We start from the raw sequence: 19646 nt of genomic DNA on the forward strand, positions 1-19646 counted from the left end.
AATCAGAGTTGGCACTTTCTGGTCCCTGCTGATTCTTTTACCACTGAAATCACTTCTCCTTTATTCTCCATGTTTAAAGCAGCCTTAGAAAGGCCTTTGCTCAGAATCTTCGTATATATTTGCATATTACTGTCTGAGCATATCTTCCCATGGACTGATTTGAGGATTGCTGCTGTTTGGCGAAATGGTGAAAATGTGAAAGAGATTACTGCAAAATAGTGTGAGACAATGTAGCCAAAGATGTACACAGCACTTGGTTGACTTAGAGCAAAAAGGTAATTTTATTAGTTTTTTTAAATGATATCCACATGAAAGATTTTAGAGATAGTAAATATTAAATTTCTTTCAAATTTATGAAGTGCTGCAAGTATGTAAAGTGTTATTTTATGAGATAACATGTATATATATATATATATTTATGCATATGTGGATATATGTGAGATGTGTTTAAAAAATGCAATGCTAGTAAATTGTTAGCATTTCAAAATAGTTTCATTTGGGGTATAGACTAGTAGAAATATGTCCTATTAAATGAGATGGTATTTATATTTTCATTATCTGAACATTTAGATTAAACATTTTTTATAAAATATAGGCAATTGTGACAATGATGATGTTAATTTGGAAGTTCACTAAGTTTAGCTTATTATGCCTATTTTCAAAAATTCCTTGCTAAATAAAATAATTGACTTATTAAGTATTTTGCAGCTGATTGGTAGTACAGCTTTAGCTTTAGTTGTGATTATTGTGGTAGTAGTGTTTGCTTTAAAAACAATCAAATTTTCATAATAAAAATTCACAATTCTTTACAAATTGGTAAATATTAACATTGAGTATTTTATGATACAAATAGAGCAAGATTTTAAGCAGGAGCTGGGGTTGTGGCTCAGTGGTAGAGCACTTGCCTTGCACATGCAATGCCTTGGGTTTGATCCTTAGCACCACATAAAAATAAATAAATAAAATAAATGTATTGTGTCCCATTGCAACTAAAAATAAATATTAACAAAAAGATTAAAAGCAACAATATTTACCCACGTTTAACCCTAAAATTACAAAATTGTTCTTAGTTTTAACCTATTCATTTCTCCTGTCTGTGTCAGAAACCTCTTTTGATAATGTACTCCAAACACTTGGCATGAAATTGCAACTTTTCTAGGAATGGGAATAACTCTTAGCTCTGCACGATCAATTGGGATAAAGATTCCACAATTTCAGTTGCAGTGAAGAATAGGCTTTGATTTCTATTGCCCTTTTCCACTTCTTGACTTTTAAACACATTGCGGAAACAAAGCAGAAATTAATATCTGAAGGTAACTGAGACATTTAAAAACTTTTTCACTAGCCTTGTATAGACACTCTGAATGCCTAAGAACTATTCTTTACCATGAAGAATAAGTAGTGGTCACTATCTCAATACTAAACTTAGTAAGACAGAATTTCCAGTCATGATTTACAAAAGCTTCACTGTGACAAGGTCCATATAAATATATTACTCTAATATAATCTCATGTACTCTAATATAATCTCATGACTGAAATGTTACTTTACAAAGAAATTCCAGATCTTTAGAGTTCAGACTCTCTTCTTTTGACATGTGAGGAGTCCTGACTTCCAGTAAGACATAGTTATTCAGAGAAATCCTGGGCGGCAACCAATTGCCAGAATATTTAACTAATAATGTATAGCAAAGAGATAGGAACAGTATCAAAGAAGGAGAATTAAATCTGAAAAGTTTGTTTTTAGTCTAGCTTTGCCACTTATTGGTTCATGTATTTGTGTAAATTGTCTAAAGTTTCATAATTTCTAAATCTAAGGACTATACTTGGTGGTTTAAAAATCTTCTCCCAGTCTTTACGTTTTTATGAGTTTTGGATGATCTATGCTCTTACTATCACATACTTGGCATTAACTAGTAGAAAGTTACCCTGCCCCCAGTTTTCTTACCAATGTATCCTGCACAATTTCTGCAGAGTAGGCATTGAAAAATATTGTATCTTGTTATTTCCTTCTGAAGTAGCTCATTCTTTGACTCTCAGGAACAGTTTAAACTCACTGCAGCTTCTGATTTGCCTTTTTCACGTTTGTTACTGAGTTGTCATATACATATCCTTTCTGCTGCAGTCAGTTTCTTGAACGGAAACAAAACAAAGCAAAGGAACCAATCAAACGGCACACACAAAGTGAATTGTCAGCTTTGTTCCTGGATCAGAATGCCTTCTCTCCTACTTTCTACATACCCTGTTTTATTTCTCTTGCAAGGTCTCAGCATTTGCTCTATAGGAAAAGTTTCTGAACCATTACAAAATCAGCACTTCCTGCAGCATATAACACTGTGTTATGTATTTTTCTCTTGACGGGTCTTGTGAGGTATCTTCTACTGTTGGCATATATTGCAATCCAACCATTGTATATTAGGTTCCTGCTTGTTTTCTTCCCAAATGGAATATAGATAGGATTTTTGAGGAAGCAATGTGTGGTGTGTGTGTGTGTATGTGTGTATGTGTGTCTCTATGTGTGTATTCTATATCAGAAACTATGATTGATAATTAAATATTTACTGTCATTATGCTGTTAGTTGAGATCCTGTTTATCAGATTCTTATTGACTACTTAACAAGCACTGAATTTAGCTTTGTGTTATCCAGGAAAAACTGGGTCCTCTGACTTGATTTAAGGACCATTTACCACAATGTCATATTCAAAATAAACACACTTATATAAGGCATTGAAATATCATGTCTGATTTTTTTCCCAGAAGTATCTGGAAGGTCTTCAAGATATATGGCAATAAGATATGTAACTAAAACTTTCTAGAATTTTATCCTTAAATTTCTCAGCAAAACTTCCTGAAATTCCTGTTTAGATATCTGGGAAATTTTATTTTTTAGAAGTCTGTGTTAGTTAGCGTTTCATCATTGTAACAAATAAATGAGGTCATCTACTTATAAAGACAAAGGGTTAATTTTGGATCAGCATTTTGGAGTTTCTAGTCCATGATTGGTTGGCATTAACTAGTAGAAAGTTACCCTGCTTCCAGTTTTCTTATCAATGTATCCTGCACAATTTCTGCAGAGTAGGCATTGAAAAATATTGTATCTTGTTATTTCCTTCTGAAGTAGCTACCTTGGTTACCCTAAGTCAGGCCACTAGGTCTCACCTTCTCAATGCTCCACCACCTCCCAACACCACTATGCTGGGGAGTAAGGCTTTACCACATAAATCTTTGGGTGATATTTACGATCCACCCTGTAGCAGTCTTTCAGTATGTTTATTTTTTCTCTCTCTCTTTCTCTCTCATGTTTTTCCTGTCTTTCATTTTTATTCATTATCTTGATTGGCATCTGAAAACCTTCAGAACAGATCAGCACAATGATCACCTGAGCTGCCTGAGCATGGAGGTGGCTCTGAATATTGATTTTTCAGTGTTTGCATCTGAGTCCTATGTTCTGCATTAGCTCTGGATTATGGGTGCTATTATCCCCACATTAGAGACTAAGGAAAGTGAAGGTTAGAATGTATGCTTTGCCTAGTTCACCATTCCAAGTAATATTGCTTCACAGTAGACCACCCTGGAGCTTAGTGTCTCTCACAATCATTTTATTAGTGTTACAGCTTCTGAAGCTCAGGAATTGGGACAGAGTGCAGCAGGGACATGATAGCTAGGGGGACTAGATGCCTAGTCTGAAGGCTTTGGAAGATAGCTTCATTCTCCTGTTTGGCAGCTGAGGTTGGTGCTTAACTGAGCTCCGTGCTCATCTGTTGGCTGAATAGCTACATGTGGCTTTTCCATGTGGTCTTTGCGTGCACTTATGTGACTTCCTCAGAGCGTTGCCTGGGTTGCTAGAGTAAGTGCTTCAAGAAGGTGAGGCAGGCAGGAGTGTGGCCTGATTTTATGCTGATGCATGGAAGTTCCAAGTAGTGCTTTGACCATACTCTGTTGGTTGCCATAAAGTTCTGTTCAGGTTTAGGAGGAGGAGATATTTATATCACTGCCTAAAAGGATGTCAAGGCTGATAATATTGCAGCCATCTTTGGAAAACACAGGGGTTGTGAGTAGCAGAACAGAGGGAATTTTTAAAACCATTTTGTTGGTCTATGTACAAAAAGCTGTACATGTTCATTATGCACAACTCAGTGGGTTTGGAGATGAGAATATACAAGTGAAACCACTGCATTTTAAGCCATAAATATATCCATCACCTCCCAAAGTATTTTTCTCATCCTATTAATTAGTTATTATTTGTGAAAAGAACAATTGTTACGTTCCCTTAGCAAATTTTAAAATATAATGCAGTGTTGTTAACCGGAGGCACTACACTGTGCAGTGGATCTCTGGAACTTGTGCATCTTGTACTTCTGGAACTTTGTACCCTTTGATGCCTCTTCACTTCCCTATTTGGAAGGGATTTGAACCCATTTTTTTTTTCTGATTCCAATACCTGACACTTTTCATTGGTGCTCTAAAAATCTGTTCTTGAATGTCACTAAAAATTGACAATGTAGAATTGTTGTTCATTATATTTCAGAGATAAATAAATAACCTAAAATGATATGAGTTTGAAAAAATGTTCAACAAGGAAAATTGAGTTAAGTAAGGATAATTGGGCAAAAGGAAAAAAAAAAAGGTTAACAGATTTACCATTTCCCACATAATGATGAGGAAGTCTTCATCACCTTCATCACTTCATTCTGAAGTAGTTTTGGGGGATTGGCTTACATTATGTTACTCTGATATTTTTAAATGAAATGTCAAATATAATTTTGTGCTTGAGATATGAAGCAAGCTTGACTACCCTCGTTCTGACAGCTTTCCTCTATTTCCATTAAGCTATCCATCCACTGGATCAAACATTGAGGTTAGTGGAGAAACCTATTAGGAGATATCTTAGAGTGCATGTACACCTGGGTTGTGGCTTAACGATAATAGCTGGTGTTGATTGGGTGTTTACTTTTTGCTGTGTTCCCTCTCTGGTTTATCATTTTGGATCCCCTTAGTAACTGTATGGAAAAGATATTTTAATTTCAGTCCTAGAGATGGAGAAGCTTGGAAATATTTGGATAATTTTTCAAAGTCACATAGCTGAGCAGAGATGGCATTTGAACTCAAGCCATGTAACTTTAAGTGGCCAATTTTAATGCTTTTTCTTTTTTCTTGTATGATATCTGAAATATGAAACAATCTAATTTACCTTTGATTACTTAACCTGCAATTCCAGGATGACATCCTGGTATGATCCAGCCTTGCCTGTGTTGCCTTGTGGAGCAGGACTGGGCACCATGGGTAATGATTCAGAAGTATCACAGTGAAATCATTGTATTCTAGGAAATGCTTGTAAGATGGAATGTCTTTTATTCTTCATAAAGATGTTGTAGTAAGAGTTGTCCACATTTGTGAATGAGGTGTGTCTTTAAGAGAACAGTTTATATATTCTTTTTAGTACAGAAAATTATGTCTTTAAGTATTTCATGTTTTCTTACTCCTTAGTATCTCTCCCTATAGCACATCCTCTCACACTAATACTCAGTGAGATGCCAGAATTAGGTAGAAGGAATGAAGATCATAGGCTGTAACTGTTTTCTTTAGTTATGCTTTTCAGACTTATAACGTTAGTGCTAATATCACATTGTTCATGAAAGCTTGAAATACAAATACTCTGTGCTCTACTTTAAGTTCATCTGATAGCAAGCATGTTCCATATTACTGTATTCTCCATTCAGTAATAAGTATAGGGATGTCTTTGGAAACCATTGCTTCCTTGAGTTAAAATTTCTGAAAATAAATATCCAATTAATTAAAAGTACTGTTGAATGGTGGAGTAAATAAACAGCCTGTGGAACACTTCTCCCAAAATAACAACAGGAAGGTAAATTTCCTCTTCTGTAAAGTCCATTGAAAAGAGCCTCCCCCCTCCATTTTAATTGAGAGATATGCCTCTCTTCACATGTAGTAACCCTTTGTTGATTTCTAAAATCTATTTCCAAGGGTCTAACCATATAAATAGTTGTTTAAACCATCAATAATTAATGTTAGGAAATTGTTTTCAAAACATTTCATTTAGTCATTAGTATATGGGTTAACATAGGTTAGCCTCACAGCTCTCTTCTGACTTGTTACTTGAACACTATACTATGGTTTTTATAATCTCTTGCCTTTGACTCCAGATATCATCTTCTTGTTCTCTCTGAAATGAAGCTTGGGCTGGCTCATCTTAAGCAGACATAATGGTATGAAAGAAAGTCCAGGGTAAACAAATTGAAAAGGAGAGACAGTGTTCTTCAAATAAAGACACCCCAAAGGATCAGACTATTTGGACATCAAAGTGTTAAAAGACAGGGTGAACAGAGAAATGTGGCTGAAGTCTAGAACAAGTCTATGATAGAAAAGGGTGTTCTGCTTGAAGGAGGGAACTTTGGGAATTATTAAAAACGGTAGGTATTGGAGGTTTGATGTTTCCACATCAGGAAGTTAAACACAGATGCAGACTGAAAATACAAATTAATTAAAGCATTTTTAGGTGCAGTTCAGGATACTGAATCTGCAAGAAGCTTCTAAGAGGAAGACAGTTGCATTCAGGGTATGTGTGTAACTTTGAGATTAGTATGGTGGATAAGAGTTGTGTTTCATCTCATCTTCTGATGACATTGTAAGAGAGAGGAATCTGGGCAGTAAGTGTTTTTTCCCCTTTCCCACTTTGGTTTGAATGTTCTTGTCTGCTGCAGAACTGTTGAAGTTTAGTTGTCAGGGTAATTTTGAGAAGTGGGGCTGAGAAGTGATGATTGGGCCATGAGGACTCTGCTTTCATCAGTGAACTAATTCCACTATAAAAGAGATTTCAGGGAATGGTCTCATTCTTTGTTCTTCTGCCTCCCACCAAGCAAAGATGAACCCTCCAGATGATATAGTTTTCAAGGCACTAACTTAGAATTGGATGCTAAATCTACTGGTGTCTTGGTATGGGACTTCCCAGGCTCCTGAACTGTGATCAATGTTTCTGTTCTTTATAAAATACCCAGTCTGTGGTATTCTGATAGAGCAGCACAAAATGGACTAAGGTATTGAATTTTTCTACAATCATATTACTTAGAGTCCTGTTTATTATCTTTGATTTCTTTCTCTTTGTATTTTGGATCAAGGAATGCCTGAGATTTTATTATTACTGACTGAAAGAACAGTATTATCAAGAAAATTTTCATAGAAATGGTTATAGGCAAGCTCTAATGCCAAGTTTAATTCAATATATTTGTATCAATATCTACCCATATTTATATATCAATATCTTTATGATTGATTAACTGTATTTCTGTGAGACCTATTCTTTGCTTGTGAAATCAGTTTTGGTATTTTAGGTTAAAGACTTCTGTTCTGATTTTTTGTTTTCATTCTTCCCTTTATTGATTCTTTGGCTCACTGAATACCTAGGGTGTATGTGTGCGTCAAGAGACTGTGGTTTTTGGGACATCTGATATAAGAAGCTGCTGCTGATGCCAGCAAGGAGCTAATGATTTGGCAGAAGTGCCATGAAAGATGAAGCCAGCCTGCCAGTAGCTCTGCTTTACTTTTTCTGTTGACCTTGAATAAGTTCAGTCATGAGTAGGCTGTTTAGCGCTCACCTGCTGAGTTCAAGACCCCCTTGTTATGACCTCATCAATACCCTGAATTTAGCAAGCACTCTGTCCTAGATTGTTATTTTAGGACAATCAAACTGTACCCTTGATAAACAGCAAAGATATTAGAACTGAGGAACAAATATCCTTAGTATGTAGAAATAATGCCGACCTCAGGGAAGATAAGACAAACAACATATATGGAACCGAACCAAATACTGAATGGAAATAAATTCCAGAAATTTGTTTGAGGCATTCCTGGCAAGTGTTGGAGAGATAGTCACATGTTGACAATTGAGGACAAAAGTTGGGACACAGCAGAAAATTATGCTCGAGTCTTATGACAGGATATTACATTTGCTTCACTTGCCCCTTATGTCTGAGGCATAATTGAATGTTCTTTAATATGTCTTCCTTCCCCCAAGCAAGTGTGCCCTGACCCAGTTACAGAACATTTGTGGCAATTTTAGATGAAGAGTTGAGGGAGAGGGTCATGAGTCTGAGATAGTAACAGAAAATTTAATTTACTTTGTGGATCTTCAGGCCCGTCTGAAGTCTTCAGGCAGAGTATCGATACAGTTTTGTTTACCCTGAGTATTTATTTTAACTTGAAAAATACCATTTGTTTAAAAACCAAGTTCCTTGAGCTAATCTTTGGTGAAGGATTTTATTAAAAAATAGGGTCGATCCAAGCATGCTTAATTTGTAAAGTACTTGAAAATAAACTTTGGTTGTAAATGTTGTTCAATTTAATACAAATAAGCAGACATTATTAGTTTGTGTATTTGTAGGAGACCCCTTGTGAAGTGCTTTGGAAAATGAAATACCTTCAACAAAGCAGCAAAAATAAAGAAGCCAGACCTTCTGTCAATATAACAACCTTTGTCTTTGTATATTATTTTTTTTTTTGCAATTAAAATGCTCTAAAAACTTGAGTCTCCATCTCCAAAATCTCCATTTACCAAATAGCTAGATGTACATAGTCTTCATATGAAAGGAAGAATAGAGCTTTCCCTTTATTTTGACCTGGAAGATATTGATCTATGCACATACACTAAAATTCACACTTTAGTTTGAGAAAACTTCAGAACTAATATTCAAATTAGGAGAAAGTTGACTGAAGTTACTTATTTTTAGAGAGGCAGGATAGTGTAGAATAGTGTCTCTCAGGTTATGATATGTGTAGGAGTCACCTGAAAGTCTTGGTAAAATGCAGATTCTGATTCAGTAGGTCTAAAGTGGGACCTGAGAATTTCTAATGAGCTTCCAAATGGGGGTGGTACTGCTGGTCTGAGGACCACACTAAGTAGGAAGGCCTAGAGGGAAAGTCATACACACAAATCTAAGATGATATTCTAATTACATTTACTAGCTGATTTGCTTGGGCAACTCTCTTAACATCTCTGATCTCTAGCTTGCTTACCTGTAAATTCAAACCTATCTAATAGTAAAATTAGAACAGAAAATTAGAGTTTTTAGTGTTATTGACCATGTCAAAAACTATAAATATAGATGCTATTTGAAATTTCAATTGTATATAGCATTATTTTAGTTATTTACTTTTTTTGTTGGGTTGTGGTCATTTTTTTTTTTTTTGGCTAGAATTTGTTGAATTTTTCCAGATATAGAAGAAAACAGAATTAAGTATTAAGAAAGTAGGGATGGGAACGACAGTGATCTGCAATAATCACGGAGCCTCCATCTGAGGTGTTGGAAAGTGAGATGCTGACCAGCAGCCAAAGATTCACCTGGAAGCTAGTTTCAAATGCAAATTCTTTGGCCTTAGACTGCTGACTCAGCTGCAGTCCAGAAATCTGTGACTGGAGAAGCCCTACCAGGGATTTTGATGCATACCACAGTGTGGGAACTACTGATAAGGAGAAAGAAACTGCACATCTGTGAAGGTTTCTTTGATTGTAGAGTTAGGACACCATTTCTGACTGTGTGCTCCCAAGTGACTTGATTCTATTCTCTTAGTCTAGCTCTAAATATCAGTGAATGTGGTTCAGCTCACAAAGTACTCAATATGCATGAATATGAATAGTATGCATGAAATACAAACACATGAAATAAGAGCCCAGGTGACAGGTAGGGGCCAAGGATGGATATGGGGTACAGATTAAAATTAAAATTAAAAAAACAGAAAAATTTAGTGGAGTCTAGGGATCCAGGAAAAATGATAAAAACAGAGAAATGACAAGCCTTCAACGAATCTAAAATAGAAGCAAACAAGACAGTTAGTACTTGTATTTCTTTGCTTCATATACAATAATGACTCAGAAATTGAATATTGTTACTCTTGTAAAGGAAGCTTTAAAGAAATCATCACAATTTTTGAACTGTATCAGAGTGCAAAGAATGATACAAATTATAGTATCCATGAATTCAGGAGCTGTCATGCACCAAAAGAAAAAAAGGAATGCTTAAAAGATGGTAGGTGAGTAGTCACTAGAAGATTCAACTGTTGACGCACCTGTGAATTTGCGTCTGTGATATCTGCATTTTAATATCTCTCTCTAGTTCTTGAAACCTGAGTTTGTCACACACTGCTTTCAATAAGGCATCTACTTATATCTGTCTATATCCACCCACAAGGCATGACATTGTAAAGAAACATTTCTTAAAATAGAAAAAGAAAGCTGGTTTTATGGAACATGATGTAATGTCTCTTGGTTTTTCTTTAACAGAATATTTTGCATTTCAAAAAGGTCGAAGAATTCAGAGATTATTACTGTGTGCAGGCAGTGATTTGAAAAAAGCTTTGTAAACCAAATATTTCCAAGTTCTCATATTTGGTTTGGATCAGCTAAGTGGGGGAGGGAGGGAGAGAGGAAAGAAAGGGAAGATGTGTGTGTGTATATGTGTGTGTGCTCTGTTTCTCTGCATTCTCCAAGCATTAGAAGATGATGCCATATTGTAATTAAATGGGCACCATAACCAACCTGGCTTTCTTGTGCCTCAGTGTGAACAAGCTGAGTGAGCCCTTGATTCAATCAACAGAGATACAGGCTCAGGCTTGTTGTGTACAGGTTGGGGCATGGTCACCTCTGCTAACCTTAACCTATTTCTAATCACTGCAAAGAGAATTTAAAGAAGCTCTGACTCGCTGTGGCTGCGATGCTAGCAAACACCAAGCTAGAATTACACTTTCAGTAGCATGCTTCCCATAGTGTGGTCTGTCATTGTCCTTGGTGATATATTTTGCATTTTTTTTTAAAGATTAAATAGTGAGGTCAGGGGTACAAATCAGAAACTTAATTGTTGGATCTCTGTGTTCTTAAACAAGGCCTTGAATCATGCCCTAAGGACAATTGGTATTTTCTAGTTCTCTGGAAGGGAGACTGTTCCTTCTCTAGGCAACATGAATGGAAATTTCTTCTTTTTTTTTAGTGGAGAAGGGATACTTATTATGAATAAGCCTTTTTGGGAGGGAGGGAGGTGGTCTCTGAAATTTTGTTGTTTTTCTGCCTTAGTAAAAGAAGGTGAGTTTAAATCACATACTTGATAAGTTTCACCTTACTGCATCACTTGTCTTAATTGTATATATTTTTGGACAGTAAAGTCAGAATTCAGTGAAAATATGGAAGTATTTTCATATTTTATCTTTATTTACAGCATATTGACTGTCAATAAATAAATAATAAATGAACCAAGGAATAATTACTATTTTTTAGAATGAACTTATGGATGATGGGTCTTTCAATACCAGGAACTGATCCCAAAGGCACCTAACTACTGATCCACATCCCCAGCCCTTTTTTATTATTTTTTATTTTGAGACAAGATCTCCCTAAGTTGCTTAGGACCTTACTAAATTGCTGAGACTGGCCTTGAACTTTTTTTTTTTTTTATGTTGAGTGGGGAGGTACTAGGGATGGAACTCAGGACTCAGGGGCACTCTACCACTGAGCCACATCCCCATCCCTATTTTGTATTTTACTTAGAGACAGGGTCTCATTGAGCTGCTTAGTGACTCACTTTTGCTAAGGCTGGATTTGAACTTGGGATCCTTCTGCCTCAGCATATCAAGCTGCTGGGAGATGGGTCTATTTTTAATAGAAATTGTGATGGACCTTGAAAATTGAAAATCACATTATTTGGAATGGAATGAATATCAAAAAATCATTAAGTGGATCTGTCCATGGTCTTATCAATGAGGAAATAGCATAAAGTAGGTTAATTGATTTTGTAATAGTTCTTTATCTGGAAAAACACAAAATTCGCCCTAGAGTACATTTTTGAAATACTTTTATTATGGAATAATCCAAAAATTTATAAGTCAAGGAGACAGTATAACAAATTTCATATTTTCATCATCAGCTGCAAGCATTTTTCCTTAGTAATTAATATTACTTTATATCACACTACTGTGTATTGTCCCCAAGTTATTTTTATGAAAATCCTAGATATCATATAATTTTATTATAAACATTTTAGTGTATAGTTCTAATTGATAGAGACAAAACACCCATGATATCAGTTATCAAACCTTAATTCTTCCTAAATACCATTTAATACCCATTGAGTGGTGCCATTACTGTGATTGTCTTATACATTAACACTTCAGTTGTTTGGACTTGGATTCAAATAAAGTCAATGCTTTCTTATTGGCTGTCTCTAGGTTGCCTGCACCACCCTTCTATCTTCCTTCCTTACCCTTTCTCTCTCTTTTTTCATTTGTTTTTGTTGATGATGATGGAACAAGGTGTATTAGTCAGGATTCTTCAGAGAAACAAAATCAATGTAGATTTGTTTTTTTAGGACGGAAATGTTGGGTGAATGCTGTACATATATTGAAACATTTCCATAATGTAAACTTTTAAATTTTGAAAAGCTGTGCCTTTCATATTTACTACTTTTTGAAAAAGAATTGGAAGTACTTCAAATGACAACATCTTAAAAGTTTTCCACAGGTTTCCTTAAACGACCTTATTAATCTTTCAAATGTCTCTCATCTTTCTCTTTGATACTTGGATTAAAATCAACTTTTAATTAATGTAGAAAAATACAAATCAGAACTATGACAGGAACTTTCCTAATGCTTAAGTGTTTCTTTACTGATTAGAGCAAATCCAGAGTAGTTATATTAATTTTTATAATTATTCAGTTTTTATTAACCATTTGGAATATAAACCAAATGAATGTGAAAAAAAAACTCAATCTTATAAGATCCTATGTGATTAAAACTCTTAGTAATATTATCTGGTGACATTTCTGGATCCAGGGGCATCATTATTTGACCTATCTGGTTTATATAACCAATATAGTTTCAGGCTTTATCTCTGAGAGTATTCCAAGAGATTTATAATAGGAAATTGAGGAAAATGATGCAAGGCATGAATTCTTACTTTATTTCAGGAAAACAAAGGGACTATAATATATATAAAATAAGTGTGGAAAAGCTCACATAACTAGGATTAGTTGATCCATCTAAATTATGTAATATCTGGACAGTTGTACTATATTAAAATTCTTTTGAAAACAAAGTTATCTCCTTCATTAAGGATGTTTCATTTTCCTTTTACTTCTTTGTTGACCTGACTTTCCTCTGGCTGATTAGGTTTCTGTAGCTCTAAAAATGCTGGCATCTTAAATAGCCACTAGCAAGCTGCACAGGAAACTCACATTCGATTTCTTTTCCTTAAAAGCACTTCAGAGAGAAAGCAGCATGAAGAGTGTATGAGGACTCTCTGGACTATATTTGCAAATTTCTGTATATCTAAAAGTGTTTCAAAAGAAAAAATATTTTTAAACTTGACTTTTATTAATTACTTCTAAATGGTCAAGAACTGTAGATGACTGACTTAAGCACTGAAGCTTTAAAAAGTACTGTAACTATTTTTAACTTGTTACATTCTTTTCTGAAATTATTACTGGCTCCTTTCCCAAAGTCTCTGAATCCTGAATCATATCCGGTCTTCAACCTTAAGTGTGTCAATTGCACTTTCCAGAAGATATCCAGAGACATCTTATTAAATATCAAAACTTTGTGAACTGCCTTTGGTGGTTTTCTTCACCTTTCAGGATAAAGTGCTGTCTCTGCCATCAAACATGTCTTTGTGGACTCCTCCATCTGTACCTTCAGCTGCGCTTCCCTCTGCCCTGAGTTGTGGTCAAACAGAAGCAGTTCTCACTGTTATTCATAGTGCGCCTGCTTCCTGGGATTCATTCCTCTTATCTTGGGTTGGTCAAATCATCTGTTGAATATAAAGGATAAGTCTATGGGGGAGAAGGGGATCTGGAGGAGCCAGTCAACAGGTGTAAAGTTACAGTTAAATAGAAGAAATGAACTCTGATGTTCTATTGCGTACTACACCAGATATGTAAATATGTATAATTTTATTTGCAAATCAAAATATTTCAACTAGTATAAACCGGCAAATTGGTCTTCCTTCATCCTTATCACCTCTCTTATATCATTCTACTGCAGAACATTAATGATCTCCATCACCTTATCTGTGATGCTATATTGTACTTACTATATATTTATTATCCTTACAATACAGTAAATGCCATGGAGATAGATACCATTTATTATGGCTTTTCCAACATGTAGCATAGTATCCTATATTTAAGAGCCAAGCCAAACATGATCTTGTTTGCTTTCAAGGAAAAGTTATGACGATATAATTACTGATGTTTACTGAAGAATATAGGGTTATAGTATATCAAATGATGTGCTTTTTTAGGTTATTAAGGTCATTTGTCACTTTTTGATCCTCCTATATCTGCCTCTGTTTCTGATTATGGTAGCTAAATATTCTGATGATTTTCATGTATTTGATTTCTCAGAGACAGCGTGAGAATAGTTGGTGGCTATCATAGTTTGTATTTGACTGCATTAACTAATTAACAAGCTAATAAATGGGATATTTATAATATCAGTTCAATGTATCTTCCCTGAATTATTGATTATGTCAGCCACGCCAGTCACTGTTTTTCTATTATTCAATTATAACTTCATTACCTTAGTAAAACAATCTGCTATGATGGACTGTAAGCATGAGCTTACTAAAATAATCTTAGCTAGGTCTATTTCAATGTTAAGAGCAAAATAAAATCAACAAAAACAGAAATAAATTTAGAAGGATAAGTAAAAGATTTTACCACTAACTTCTAGTCCTGTTTATGGAAAGATGATTAACTCATATTACGTATGTCAAATGATTAGAACACTTATTTTTTTAAAATGTGTGTTTATTTTTAAATTGTAGACAGACACAACACCTGTATTATATTATTATTATTATTATTATTTCATTAATTTTTTATTTATATCTGACTGCAGGATTCATTACAATTCTTATTACACAAATAGAGCACAATTTTTCATATCTCTAATTGTATACAAAGTATATTCAGATGGACCTTTATTGTTTTTATGTGTTGAGGATTGAATCCAGTGTTCTACGACTGAGCTACAACCCCAGCCCAAGAACACTTTTCAAAATAAGAATTATGATGGCATTTTAAAAACATTTTATTGATAAATTATAATTATAATAATTGTAGGCATTATTATGATGTGTTCATATCTGTACATAGCCCAATTGAGTCTGTATTATACTCCTGTACCTGCCCTTTCCCACTTGTGAATCTCATAATAATAATTGTTTTTCAGTGAAGCCTTGTGGATATTAAAATGTTTCTCCTAGCTCATAGCTGAGGAAACTGGTACGAACTTCATATTTTGACCATTTTTAGTGACAATCTTGCCTCTTCTTGCTGAATTTGTTTCTAAGGCAGTGATAGTTTATTACTCTCCTCCCCATAGCCTATATTTTATAAAAATACCATATGGACATGCTTTACCACACAATAGATTTAAATGTGCTTTTCTTGGTAGGTTTTCCGTTCTTCCTAGTACTATAGGATTTAGGCTCAACTCCCCAGTTTTCCTGCTAAATGTGCTCATCAGAGTGCTATGGATTGACAAACGGAAATGTGTTTTGGGCAGGCAGTGTGAGCGGAAAGAATGTAGAGAGAGTGATGTATAAATCTGTTTTACTCAACCTTGAAGAAATGTTAAGTGTTAATTCCCTGCTTCAAATGAAGTACACCAAGTGTATATGCAGTGGTGCTGAGAGCTTCCTAATGAACTGAAAAACAAACAATCTGAGGTGGGAAGAAGTATATTTCATCAACCCCCTGAGCAGCAATGATTTGCCTCAGCTTGTCATACATACTTGATTCTGATTAAAATAAGGTAAAGGAACTAGTTTAACCTTTTTCGATTAAGAAATAGCATTTGTCTTTAATGAAGCCTCAAATTCCATGCGATATGGATTGTTTATGTTGATTGTTAGCATGCAAACCAGCAAGGTACATGACACAATTAAGATGAGGAATGTATCTTAGTGGCTATGACTAGATCCAGAATTGTTTTTAAATGACCTTGGCAACAGAATTGGATATGAGATGCCTGACTAAAGAGGCTTTCAAAACTTGTAATTAAAGTAAATGCCTCCTCAAATTGCTCCATTCCTTTTCAGCATTTCTGGTAGCTGGGTTAATAAAAGTCATGATGGTGACTGATGCTTCAAGTAAGAAGATACTAGGCTGTGAGCAAGAAACTAAGGCAATGCAGAGACCTCTCCGTGCAGATTATTATGCTGTAAGAAGAACTTAAAGGATCAGAGTGCGTTTGAGAATTCATCTACATAATTTTGACCAAAAAGATTCTGCCTAACTAATGATAAATTAGCAAGGAGATTCATGTTTCATGGAGCAAGTTTAACATATAATCTCCCCTGATGTTCCCAAGAACTTGGTGAGGCTTAAGCATCCTCACTTTATTGATGATGTTTATAGAGATTAAGTCACTTGGTGAACAACTACAGACTGAAGCCTGATATTCTAATTGAAAATCCAGAACTCTTCTGTTTTGCTGCCTGAATTTTTAAATGTGTGAGATAGTAGAGGTCATCTTGATAGAGCATCTTATCTACAGGCAAAATATCAACTCTGATATCTCTTACTCTTGAACATTGTTATGGAAAGTGGATTTTCCCCCTTGATGCAAACAGATTGACATAGTGTGCATTTCAAACCCCGCCTCATAAAATATAATACAAAAATGATATATGACTCTATTGTTCCATTTTATATATTTTAATATTACATTATGGTATTTTCTATAATGCCACTCTATAATTTCATGCTAGGAGTGTTTATGTGTGAGATCAAGTAATTCCCTCCCCTGTGGATATTCTGGTTATGAAACTGTTGGTTGCTGGTTTTAGAATTTTGGAATATTGAGGATTCCGACAATGAGATATACTTAATGGTGATATCATTTTTACCTGGAGAAGCCAACATGTTTTTCTCATTTGAGTAATTCTATTATAGTCAATGCTTGCTTATTGAGCTATACATACCTGATTTTTACGTTGGTTCTGAGTAATTTTACATTATTTTTAAGTAACATATTTATGAGCCATTTTAATAACTTTCCTCCCATACACATCTTCCATTCCACTTAATACTCTCTTAAGAGTTTGTTTAATTAATACCTCAATCTTTAGAAGAGATATTTTATATTATTAAAATATATAATCTCCATAAATTATTAAGATATATGTATATGTATGTATACACACATACATATACATATATACATACATATATATATATACATACATATATATATACAATATATATACATACACATGTATGTATATATATGTATAGTTGCCAGATAGAATTTGTTTCTTAGAATTAAAGATAAATGTCAAGTTCAAAACTGGCAGTACAATAATGAAGAAGAGCAATAAGGCAGGAAAAGAATGATTTTACTGAATACTGAAGTAGATTTTAAACGTACAAAATATTTAGTACTGATTTTACTGAATACCGAAGTAGATTTTAAACATACAGAATATTTAGAACTAAAATATACATGTGTTAGCTAGGCGTAGTGGCACACATCTATAATCCCAGTGGCTCAGGAGGCTGAGGAAGGAGGATTGTGAGTCTATGGGTATAGTAGCCTATTAGCTGAGTATTTTCAAAACAGAATATTTTGAGAAGATATTATTATTTTATTTTTAAATCTATTCTGCTGATGTGCATTTTTTAACTGGGGACTTGACACCATTTGCATTCTTTGTTGCTCCAGATATGTGTTTATGGTTTCCTGCCATTTTGGTTTGTTTGCTGAATTTAATTCTGACTTGATTTTGTTTTAGCGGTTTGCTCTTTTAGTGATGGTCATCTCTATGGGAACTTTAGGGTTTGTTTTTGGTTCTCTCTGTGTACAATGTATCTTTGAGTATTCTTTGTAGTGCTGGCTTATTGATCATTAATTGTTACAGTTACTCTTGTCTTGGTAAGTTTTGGTATCTTCATTGATTTTGATGGATGATTTTTCTGGCTGTAGCCAATACCGGTAGGTGATTGTTTGATTTTAGAGTTTGGAATGCCTCATTTCAGATTCTACTTGATATTAGGGTCTGAGTTCAGAAGTCAAAAGTGAGCCTTTTAGGTTTATTTATAATTGTGACATGATAATTTTCTCCAGCTTTTAACATCGTTTTCTTATTTTCTACTTTAGGTATTTTCATTATGATGAATCTTCGAGAGGTTCTGTTTTGATTTTGTGTATATGGAGTCCTCTATGCTTCCTGTATGTCAATCTCATTTCTAATATGGCTAAATTCTTCTTCTACTCTCTCACTGAAGATATTCTTAATTCCTTTAGCCCATATCTTCATATTCTATTCCAGTTACCCTCAAGTTTGTCCTCTTGATGCCATCCCAAAGTTCTTACACATTCTCATCATAGATGTCCTCTGCCCCCTCTATTCCAGAGTGAGTATTCAAGTTCATATACCCTGTCATCAAGGTCTGAAGTTCTTTCTTCATGGTCCTGAGTTCCATTTTCTGTATAATCTAATATACTTTAAAGTGAATTTTTAATTTTATTGTGTCTTTGATTTCTAGGAGTTCTGATTGGCTTATTATAATATCTCTATTTCTTTATTGAAATAATCTTTCACCTCTTGTTTTTGCTTTCTTAATTCATTCATTTGAAATTCAGTTAGTTCACTGAACCTTTTGATAATCAGTTTTTTATAGCCTTTCTCTATAATTTTATCTACTTCCATATATTTGGGATCCTGCTGAGGGCCATTACCAAGTAGGAATGACGCATCCTTGCCAGCGTACCCCATGTTAAATGGACTTGCCTTGGAAATTTGCTGTGACCTTGCTTGTGTGTTTGAGAAAGGTGACCCTGCTCAAGGACCAGGGTGGATCCAGGATTAGGGTGTACCCTGCAGGAAGTATTCCCGTCCTTGGGTTTAGGGCGTGACAATAGGAGTTTTAGGGAAGTTGGAGGTTGAAGATTATTCCTGCTGGGAGTAGGGCGTGCCTGCTGCCTGAGTTCCCGCTGAGTTCTCGTCTGAGTTCTCGTGGAGAGAAAGTATTTAGGACGTGAATTGTGCGGGAGATGGGGATTGCCCCTGGACCTGTGTGGAGGCAGTGTGAGTTCGAAATAAAGAATTGCTGTTTGAATCTACAAGGTGTGTGGTGGCTCGTGATTCTGTGCCAAGCCGAGACATTGGCATCTGGCAGGATCCTGTGTTGTGAATTTTGGGGGGAGATTTGTTTGCCTGTTTCCTCATATTTTTAGAAGTTTTGGACTTGCAAATCCATGGAGATGGATTCCCCTTCTTCTGTATGTGTGTCCTTTTGTGTATTGCTACTGTTTTTGACAGGGACTTCTCTGTTTTTGATATATAAGTAGATGCTCAGAAGTGGGCCTGAGGTCCCCTTCTGATTGTTCCTACTTGGGACCTGGTTGTTGATTTGAGATTTTTGTCTCCCTTATTCTATGTCTTGAATTATTATTGAAGCTCATGTGAAGCAAGATTGTGTGTGGAGTGAGATTCATTGTTAGTTTGTTGTGAGTATTGCTCAGCAGGAGAATCTCTGAACTTGAAATGTCCCAATCATTTCCAGCCCTTCTTGGAAGAAAGTAATTGCAGTGATGTTAGCCACAGATGTACAGCGTTAAGATAAATGTTCAGTGTTTACTTT

Source organism: Ictidomys tridecemlineatus, chromosome 10 (genome assembly GCF_052094955.1).
Source record: "Ictidomys tridecemlineatus isolate mIctTri1 chromosome 10, mIctTri1.hap1, whole genome shotgun sequence".
Classification (NCBI taxonomy): Eukaryota; Metazoa; Chordata; class Mammalia; order Rodentia; family Sciuridae; genus Ictidomys; species Ictidomys tridecemlineatus.